This window comes from Mesoplodon bidens, assembly GCF_964165515.1.
Source record: "Mesoplodon bidens genome assembly, chromosome: 7".
Taxonomy (NCBI): domain Eukaryota; kingdom Metazoa; phylum Chordata; class Mammalia; order Artiodactyla; family Ziphiidae; genus Mesoplodon; species Mesoplodon bidens.
In genome coordinates, this window is record NC_138164.1 from 59,058,522 (window position 1) to 59,068,969 (window position 10,448).

Here is a 10,448-nt window from a genome sequence, read left to right on the forward strand (position 1 = left end):
TATACATATGACTTATTTACAGATATATTAGAATTAGTGAAGTTTAAGACAAGTACCATCTCAATCCAATATACCTTATCAAAGGCCTATTTTGCTGTTTCTGAACTGTTTCTAAAAATACTGGTTAGAATCCCACTTTCTGTAGTTGTCATCCTCAACTTCTGAGGAGTCATTAGCTTGAGGATGTATTAATAATTTTCCAAATTAAGATTTCCTAGAGCAGCAGTACTGGCATAAAAATAGACATATAGATTAATGAAACAGAATTGAGAGTCCAGAAATAAATCCTTATATTTATAGTTGATCGATTTTTGACAAAGGTGCTAAGGCAATTCATTGGGATAAAGGATAATCGGTTCAATAAATGTGCTGGTACAACTGATTATCCACATACAAAAAGATGAATTTAGACCTTCAACTCATAACATAAACAAAAATAACTCAAAAGGGATCATAAACTTAAATGTAACAGATAAAACAATAAAAACTTTAGAAGAAAACAGGAGAACATCTTCCAGACCCTGTGTTAGGCAAAGATTTCTTATATTAATGCTTCCACCCATCATTTGTTTCTTTTTTGGACCAAAAACACAGTCCATCACTGAAAAAACTGATAAACTGGACATCATCAAAATTCAAAACTTCTGCACTTCAAAAGACATCATTAAGAAAATAAAAGACAAGAAATAGCCAAGAGGAAATATCTGCAAAACACATCTGATAACGGACTTGTATCCATAATATACAAAGAATACCGACAACTTAATAAGACAAACAACAAATTAACTAATGAGCTAAAGAAATGAATAGATATCTCATCAAAGAAAGTACATGAAAAGATGCCCAACATCATCAGTCATTAGGAAAATGCAAATTAAAACCAAAATGAGATACCATTTCATACCCACTAGAATAGCTACAATAATAAGACAGGCAATAACAAATGTTCACAAAGATATAGAGAAACTAGAACCCTCCTATATTGCTGATGGGAATATAAAAAGGCACCATCCTTTGGAAAACAGTGTGGCAGTTTCTCAAAAAGTTAACACAAAACTGTCATACAACCCATCAATTCTACTAAGCATCTACTCAAGAGAAATGAAAATACATATCCACACAAAGACTTGCATGTGAATGTTCATAGCAGCATTAGTCATAATAGCCCCAAACTGAAAATAAGCTCAATGTCCATCAACTGGTGAGTAGACAGACAAAATGTGTTGTATCCGTACAACAGAATACTATTCAGCAATAAAAAGTAATGAACTACTGACATATGCTATGTCATGGGTGAACCTTAAAAACATTATGCTAAGTGAAAGTCCATTTGTATGAAAGTTCCAGAAAAGGCAAATTTATAGAGACAGAAGGTACACTAGTGGTTGCCTGAGGCTGGATTTGGGAATAGGGATTAATTATAAATGGGCATAAGGGGGATGAAAATGTTCTAAAACTCATTTATGATCAGGTTGCACCACTCCACAAAGTCACTGTAAACGTTAAATGGGTGAATTTTATGATATGTAAAATGAATGAATGAATGAATGAATGAGTGACTGCCTATAGAATACTCTCCCTGGCAAAGGTAGCATATAAGGAATTTTATATATTTCTGAATTTCTGTGGAGTGTACCCATGAGGGGATGTATTCTAAGGAATTTAGCATCTGGCTCCATAAAAATCTATCATCTGAGCCAAACTCTATTCCATCATGAACTTTTAGAAACTGGTTGGACCAACGTGGCAGTCAAGGAGGGAGTCAGTACTTGGTGTAGGTGTAAACAATACCAATAGGGATGCTTAGGAGAGTGGCCCACTGCCAAGAATTTTTTTTAGAGAGAGTGTTTATTGTGGTTGGCACAAGTATGGTCTACTGAATTGAGGGTTAGAGACCACAGCCAGGGGAAACAAAAAGGGCTGCATCATATGACTAATCAAAAAAAGAACATGAAGCACATTACCAAAAATACCAACATAATAACCACAATCATATCGCCTTCATCAACTTCCCTAATTCTTTAAAAATTATTTCTTGTTACCTGTTTGTGGCTTAGCATCTTTCTCCATAGAAGTCTTCTGCTTTGGGGCTGGAATTTTCCTGTAAGTCCCAAGTCCCAGGGCTCTGACAGCTTGAATCATCCAAGAGTTAGTTTATGGTGGTGATGTCAAATCCATGAGTCTATTTTCCAGTCAGTCAATTATGGTAGGATCTTCAGGAAAACAAAAGGAGAGAAGAGAAAACTCCTTGTTAGCACAGACGGAAGATCGGTCAATCTATTAATTTCTAATACCAGAATAAAAGAGAGAAGAATTTTCACTGGGGTGTAATACAACAGAGCATGAACTTACTGTCAACTGTTACATTTCATGAGGTCTCAGTTGATAGCTGTTTTGAGGAGAACATATTATTAGAACCTGGAGAGGGAGAGGTGGACAAGGAGAGTTTGTCTTCTCAATCAATTTAACCAACTTTTTTTTTTTTTTTTTCTTTTTGCGGTATGCGGGCCTCTCACTCTTGTGGCCTCTCCCGTTGCGGAGCACAGGCTCCGGACGCGCAGGCCCAGCGGCCATGGCTCACGGGCCCAGCCGCTCCGCGGCATATGGGATCCTCCCAGACCGGGGCACGAACCCGTATCCCCTGCATCGGCAGGCGGACTCTCAACCACTGCGCCACCAGGGAGGCCCCCAACTTATTTTTTATAATTCCATTTGTCCTCTCTATTTGCCTCAGCTCCAAGGGCAATATGGACAGTGGATGTATTTAGAAATCTTGAGGGCCTTACAGTCTGTTTTGTAAGATGTGCATGAAAATTACTATCAATAATAAATGGTTATTTTAAAATAAAGGACAAAATCATCTTGGAAATAGATTTGTTGACAGTCGTTATGCAGACCCTTGCTTATTAAAATGCGTGTGCTTTTACTCATGTGGGGAAATCTGCAATCACTAAACATTCACAGACACAATCCTTTACCTTGTATAAAAATCCTCTAGAAAGGACGAATTCTTCTCTTTGCTCTAACATCTTTCTCCACAATGTGAACATGATGTACAGGGCAGCTCTTATGATACTGATAAGCTGAATTTTAAAACACTGAGCATACCAATTATACCTAACTATTTTTAGCATCCCTTCTTGCCTCCTTCTTTACTTATGAGTACCATGCTGTGAGGGAGCAAATTTTTTATGTATTCTAGCAGCTGTCTGGGAAGTGGCAAGATGATCTTGGTGTAAAATATGCCTTGATAGTTTTATTATTCTGAATTTAGGACCTGATCTTGGAGAAGGGAAACAGGAAAAAAAAAAAGTGTTGTCAGGAAATAGCCTCAGTCTTGGCTGTGTTATTAATAAGAAAACTATATTTTATAACAACCTTGTCACCAAGAATTTTAACTTCTCTAGAAATGAGGGATCCTATTGTTTCATGTTGTATCATGACTCAAGAGCATGATGCAAGTCACCACAAAGCCCAAAATATTAATTTGCTTTTTTGAGAAGTGAAAGTTCAAATTCAGGTTGATAAGGACCTAAACTTTGCTATGAGGGCAAAAAACACAGGAAACAAAAAACAACTTTTATTTATTCGTGTTAACAGTAGACTGTATATTCAAAGACCATTTTACTTACAAGTGACCAATATTATTTAAAGCTTTATGCTTCTTAAAATAGAAGTAATCTGAAGAAGCACTTCTGGAATGACAGAGTAAGGACATCTGAAAATCCACTCCTCCATAAAAGCAATAACACTGGCAAAACTTGTCAAAATCAACTTTTCCAGAACTCTGGAAATTAATCAAAGTTTTCAAAAACCTAAGGAGAATTTATTCAAGAAAAATGGCTGGGGCTTCCCTGGTGGCGCAGTGGTTGAGAGTCCGCCTGCCAATGCAGGGGACACGGGTTCGTGTCCCTATCCCGGAAGATCCCACATGCCGCGCAGCGGCTGGGCCCGCGAGCCATGGCCGTGGAGCCTGTGTGTCCGGAGCCTGTGCTCCGCAACGGGAGAGGCCACAGCAGTGAGAGGCCCGCGTACAGCAAAAAAAAAAAAAAAAAAAAAAAAAAAAAGGAAAATGGCTGAATATCAGCAGGAACAATGAGCTTTGTGGTACTTTTATTTGCTTTTTCCCATCCTCCTCTCCCCAACTCCACAGTAGTCTCCAAAATCAGCAGCCTCACAACTACAGTAGCTATGAAAACCAGTGGCCTAGCAGCCACTAGAGGGGGCAGAGTGGGTGTGGATCTCCCCAAAAGCCCTATCCCTAGAGAACTGTCACTACTTGATCTATCTGGAAGCTCTGTTAAGAGCCCCATTCACAGGGCTTGTCTGACTCAGAGCCCACCCAGTGAGAAACCCAATGCCTAGGTGTTTGTCTAAATAATCGGCAGCAAATTATTTGACATCCCAGCTTCCTACCAGTTGTGGCAAACAAGAGGCAGGACAAAAAACTTAAAAGGAACATCAGGGAATGAGATGCTAAAAGTGAGCTTTGAAAAGCTCTGACATCTCTACCTGGGGATCTTCAATTCATGTGCATTTGCAGAAATGTGAATATGTCCAGGAAATACCTGAGAAGGCTCCAATACCTCAGCTCTGGGTTAGGTGATGATCCAAAGGCAAGATCCATGAAAGAAAGAACTGATAAGCTAGATTTAATCAAAATTAAAAATTTTTGCTCAATTAAAGACATTGTTGGAAATTCCCTGGAGGTCCAGTGGTTAGGACTCAGTGCTTTCACTGCCGGGGCCTGAATTCGATCCCTAGTTGAAGAACTAAGATACCACAAGCCATGCAGCATGTCAAAAAAAAAAAAAAAGATATTGTCAAGAGAGTGAAAGGTGAAAGGACAAGCCACAGACTGGGAGAACATATTTGCAAAAGATATATCTGATAAATGCCTGTTATCCAAAATATACAAAGAACTTTTAAAACTAAACAACCTGATTAAAGAAAACAACCTGATTAAAAAAAAATGGGCCAAAGACATTAACAAATACTTCATCAAAGAAGATATACAGATATCACATAAGCATATGAAAACATGTTGCATGTTATATGTCATTAGGAAATGCAAATTAAAACAACAACATGGGGCTTCCCTGGTGGCACAGTGGTTAAGAATCCTCTTGCCAATACAGGGGACATGGGTTTGAGCCCTGGTCTGGGAAGATCCCACATGCCATGGAGCAACTAAGCCCATGCGCCAAAACCACTGAGGCTGCACTCTAGAGCCCATGCTCCACAACAAGAGAAGCCACTGTAATGAGAAGCCTGCACACCACAACGAAGAGTAGCCCCTGCTCGCCTCAACTAGAGAAAGCCCACACACAGCAACGAAGACCCAACGCAGCCAAAAACAAACAAACAAACAAACAAACAAATCTATTTAAAAACAACAACAACAACACAACAACATAATACCATTACACACCTATTAGAATGGCCAGAATCTGGAACACTGACAACACCAAATAGTGGTGAGGATGTGGAGCAAAAGGAACTTTCATTCATTGCTGGTGGGAATGCACAGTAGTATAGCCACTTTGGAAGACAGTTTGATGGTTTCTTAAAAAACTAAACATACTCTTACCACATGATCCAGTACTCATGCTCCTTAGTATTTACCCAAAGGAGTTGAAAAGTTATTTCTACACTAAGACCTGCATATTAATGTCTATAGCAGCTTTATTCATAATTGCTAAACCTTTGAAGCAACCAAGATGTCCTTCAGTAGGTGAGTGGGTAAATAAACTGTGGTACACCCAGATAATGGAATATTATTCAACACTAAAAAGAAATGAACTATCAAGCCATGAAAAGACATAGGGGAACTGGGGACTTCCCTGGTGGTCCAGTGGTTAAGAATCCACCTTCCAATGCAGGGGATGCGGGTTCAATCCCTGGTCGGGGAACTAAGATCCCACATGCTGCGGGACAACTCAGCTGGCTCACCACAACTACTGAGCTCGAATGCCTCGACAAGAGAGTCCGTGTGCCGCAAACTACAGAGCGCACGTGTCCTGGAGCCTGGGCACCACAACTAGAGAAAAAAACCCCTCATGCCACAACTAGAAAGAAGCCCATGCGCTATGACGAAGAGCCCGCGTGCCGCAACAAAGATCGGATGCAGCCAAAAAAATAAAGAAAATAAGTAAATTAAATAAATAAATATTTTATAAAAAAGACACGGAGGAACCGTAAATATGTAGTACTAAGTGGAAGAAGCCAATATGAAAAAGCTACATACTGTATGTTTCTAACTATATGACATTTGGAAAAGGCAAAAGTATAGAGATAGCAAAAGGATCAGTGGTTGCTGGGATTGTGGGGAGGGGGGTGTAGGCAGAGCACAGAGGATTTTCAGTGCAGTGAAAATACTCTGTATATTATAATGATGGATACAGTTATGCATTTGTCCAAATTCATTGCATGTACAACACCAAGAGTGAACCCTAATGTAAATTATGGACTTTGGGTGATTAAGATGTGTCAATGTAGGTTCATCAATTGTAACAATGTACCACTCTGGCTGGGGATGTTATAATGGAGGAAGCTATGTACGTGTGGGGGCAGCGGATATATAGGAAATTTCTGTACCTTCCCCTCAATTTCATTATGAACCTTAAGCTGCTCTAAAAAAAGAAAGCCTGAATAAAAGTTTGTTTTTATTAGAGGTGCTCAGCAGCATGTTTGAAGTGGCTTCAGGTTTGAAGAATCTATAAATGTGAAGATGGAAAACAGAAATTGTCCATTCTTAAGAACAAAAAAAAAAAAGAGGGAAAAATGAACACAGCCTCAGGGACTTGTGGTGATAACCATTATGCATACCAAATATGCACAATGGGAGTTCTATAAGGGGGGGGGAGATATAAATATTATAATATTGGAGAAATCATGGCCTAATCTCAGATTTTATAAAAAAACATTAATCTACACATCTGAGAAGCTCAATGACGTCAAGATAATATAAACTCAAAGAAATTCACACTTAAACACATCAGAGTCAAACTACTGGAAGACAAAGAGAGAATCTTACAAGCAGCAATAGAAAAACAACTTATCATGTACAAAGTACCCTCAATAAGAGTAACTGCTAATGTCTCATCAGCAACGATGAAGGCCAGGAGGCAGTGGGATGATATATTCAAAGTGCTGAAGTGAAAAAGCTCAATCAAGAATTCTATAACCAAGGGGAATTCCCTGGCGGTCCAGTGGTTAGGACTCCCTGCTTTCACTGCCAAGGGCACGGGTTAATCCCTGGTCAGGGAACTAAAACCCCGCAAGCTGCACGGTTCAGCCAAAAAAAAAAAAAGAAAAAGAAAAAAAACAGAATTCTATAACCAGAAAAACTATCCTTCAAAAATGAAAGAGAGGGACTTTCCCTGGTGGCACAGTGGTTAAGACTCCGCGCTCCCAATGCAGGGGGCCCAGGTTCAATCCCTGGTCAGGGAACTAGATCCCACATGCATGCCACAACTAAGAGTTCACATGCCACAACTAAGGAGCCCGTGTGCAACTAAGACCCAGTGCAACCAAATAAATAAATAAATATTTTTAAAAAAGGAAGGCGAAATTAATACATACCCAAATAAACCAAAACTGAGAGAATTTGTTGCTAGCAGACTTCCTTTACGAGAAATACTAAAGGTTGTTCTTCAAGCTGAAATGAAAGGCCACCAGACAGTATGTGAATCCCCATGAAGAAATCAAGAGAATAAGTAAAAGTTAATATACAAAGAAATATAAAATATGGTATAAATGTATTTATGTTGTAACACTTCTCTTTTCCTATCTAATGGAAAAAGACGGCTGTGTAAAATAATAATTATTAAAAGTCTGTTGATATGTTCATAATGTGTAAAATTATAATTTGTATGACAATAATGGTACAAAGGAGTGGGGGAGGGAATGAAGCTATATTGGAGCAAAGTTTTGAATACTATTGAAACTCGGTATTAACATCAACTAGATTGTTATAAATTATGATGTTAGTTGTAATCTCTGAGCAACTAGTAAGAAAAAACTCAAAAATTATAGTAAAAGAGGGTTACCCTGGTGGCACAGTGGTTGAGAGTCCGCCTGCCGATGCAGGGGACATGGGTTCGAGCCCCGGTCCGGGAAGATCCCACATGCCGCGGAGCGGCTGGGCCCATGAGCCATGGCTGCTGAGCCTGCGCGTCCGGAGCCTGTGTTCCGCAACGGGAGAGGCCACAACAGTGAGAGGCCCGCAAACCGCAAAAAAAAAAAAAAAAAAAAAAAAAAAAAATATATATATATATATATATATATATATATAGTAAAAGAAACAACAAAGGCATTAAAATGGTACACTACAAAATATGAATTAAACACAAAGACGGCAGTAATGGAGAAACAGAGGAACAAAAAAGACAAACAACATATATAAAGCAAATAAAATTAAAGATGTAAAACATATAATTAGTAATTACATTTTATATAAAGGGATTAAATACTCCCAATTAAAGTGCAGAGATTAGCAGATTAAAAAATCATTATCCTACCAAATGCTGGCTACATGACTCACACTGTAGATTCATAGACAAAAAGTTGAAATTAAAGGATGGAAAAAAGATACATCATGCAAAAAATAACCAAAAGATATCTGGGATGGTTAAAATGATATCAGACAAACAGAATTTAAGACAAAAATTATTAAGAGGCAAAGAAAGGCGTTTTATAATAATAAAAGGGTTAATCCATCAGGAACACATAACAATTATAAACATAAATATAGAGTTCCAAAATACATGAAGTAAAAAACTGACAGAATTGAGCACAGAACTACAGAATTCAATAATAACAGTTGGAGATTTCAATACCCCCTACCAAAAACTAATAGAATAACTCGGCAGAAGATCAACAGGGAAATAGAAGACTTGCACAACATTATAAACCAGCTAGACCTAGCAGATATCTGTAGAACACATCAAAAAACAACAGAATAGGGCTTCCCTGGTGGCACAGTGGTTGAGAGTCTGCCTGCCGATGCAGGGGACACAGGTTCGTGCCCCGGTCCGGGAAGATCCCACATGCCGCGGAGGGGCTGGGCCCGTGAGCCATGGCCGCTGAGCCTGTGCGTCCAGAGCCTGTGCTCCGCAACGGGAGAGTCCACAACAGTGAGAGGCCTGCGTACCGCAAAAAAAAAAAAAAAAACAGAATAATATATATTCTTCTCAAGTGCATATGGAACATCATATGTTTGGCCATTTTAAAAAGCACCAATGCATTTAAAAGAGTTGAAACAATACAAAGTATGTTCTCTGAACCCAATGGAATGAAACTGGAAATCAAAAAAGAGGACTATTTAGGAAATTCACAAATATGTGTAAGTTAAATAATACACTCCTAAGTTATCAATGAGTAAAATAATAAATCACAAGAGATATTAGAAAAAACTTTAAGATGAATGAAATGAAAATGAAGAATATCAAAACTAATTGGGGGCTTCCCTGGTGGCGCAGTGGTTAAGAATCTGCCTGCAAGGCTTCCCTGGTGGCGCAGTGGTTAAGAGTCCGCCTGCCAATGCAGGGGACACGGGTTCGTGCCCCGGTCCGGGAAGATCCCACATGCCGCGGAGCGGCTGGGCCCGTGAGCCATGGCCGCTGAGCCTGCGCGTCCGGAGCCTGTGCCAATGCAGGGGACATGGGTTCGAGCCCTGGCCCGGGAAGATCCCACATGCCACAGAGCAACTAAGCCCGTGTGCCACAACTACTGAGCCTGCGCTCTATAGCCCACGAGCCACAACTACTGAAGCCCGTGTGCCACAACTACTGAAGCCCATGTGCCTAGAGCCTGTGCTCTGCAACAAGAGAAGCTGCCACAATGAGAGGCCCGCGCACCACAACAAAGAGTAGCCCCCAATCTCAGCAACTAGAGAAAACCTGCGTGCAAGCAAAGAGACAATGCAGCAAAAAAAAAAATTAAATAAAATGAATAAATAAATAAATTTATAAAAAAAAATTGGATACAGCTAAAGCAGTGCTCAGAGGGAAATTTAGAGCTATAAATGCCTATATTAAAAAAGAAGAAAGATTTTAAATCAATAATTAACCTATTACCTTACAAAAATAGAATAGACAAAGAACAAAATAAACCCAAAGCCGGCAGAAGGAAAGAAATAATGAGTAAAGCAAAAATAAATGGAATAGAGGATAGAAAAACAATAGAGAAAATGAAGAAAGCCAAAAGTTGGTTTTATGAAAAGATAAACAAAACTGATAAGTCTTTAGCTACATTGATTTTAAGAAAAAAAAGAGAGAAGAATCAAATTATTAAAATCATGAGTAAGAGAGGGGACATCACTATTATCCTTACAGAAATAAAAAGCATTGTAAGAGAATACTATGAACAACTGTAAGTCAATAAATTATATAACATAAATGAAATGGACAAATTCCTAGAAAGACACAAGCTACCAAAGATGACAC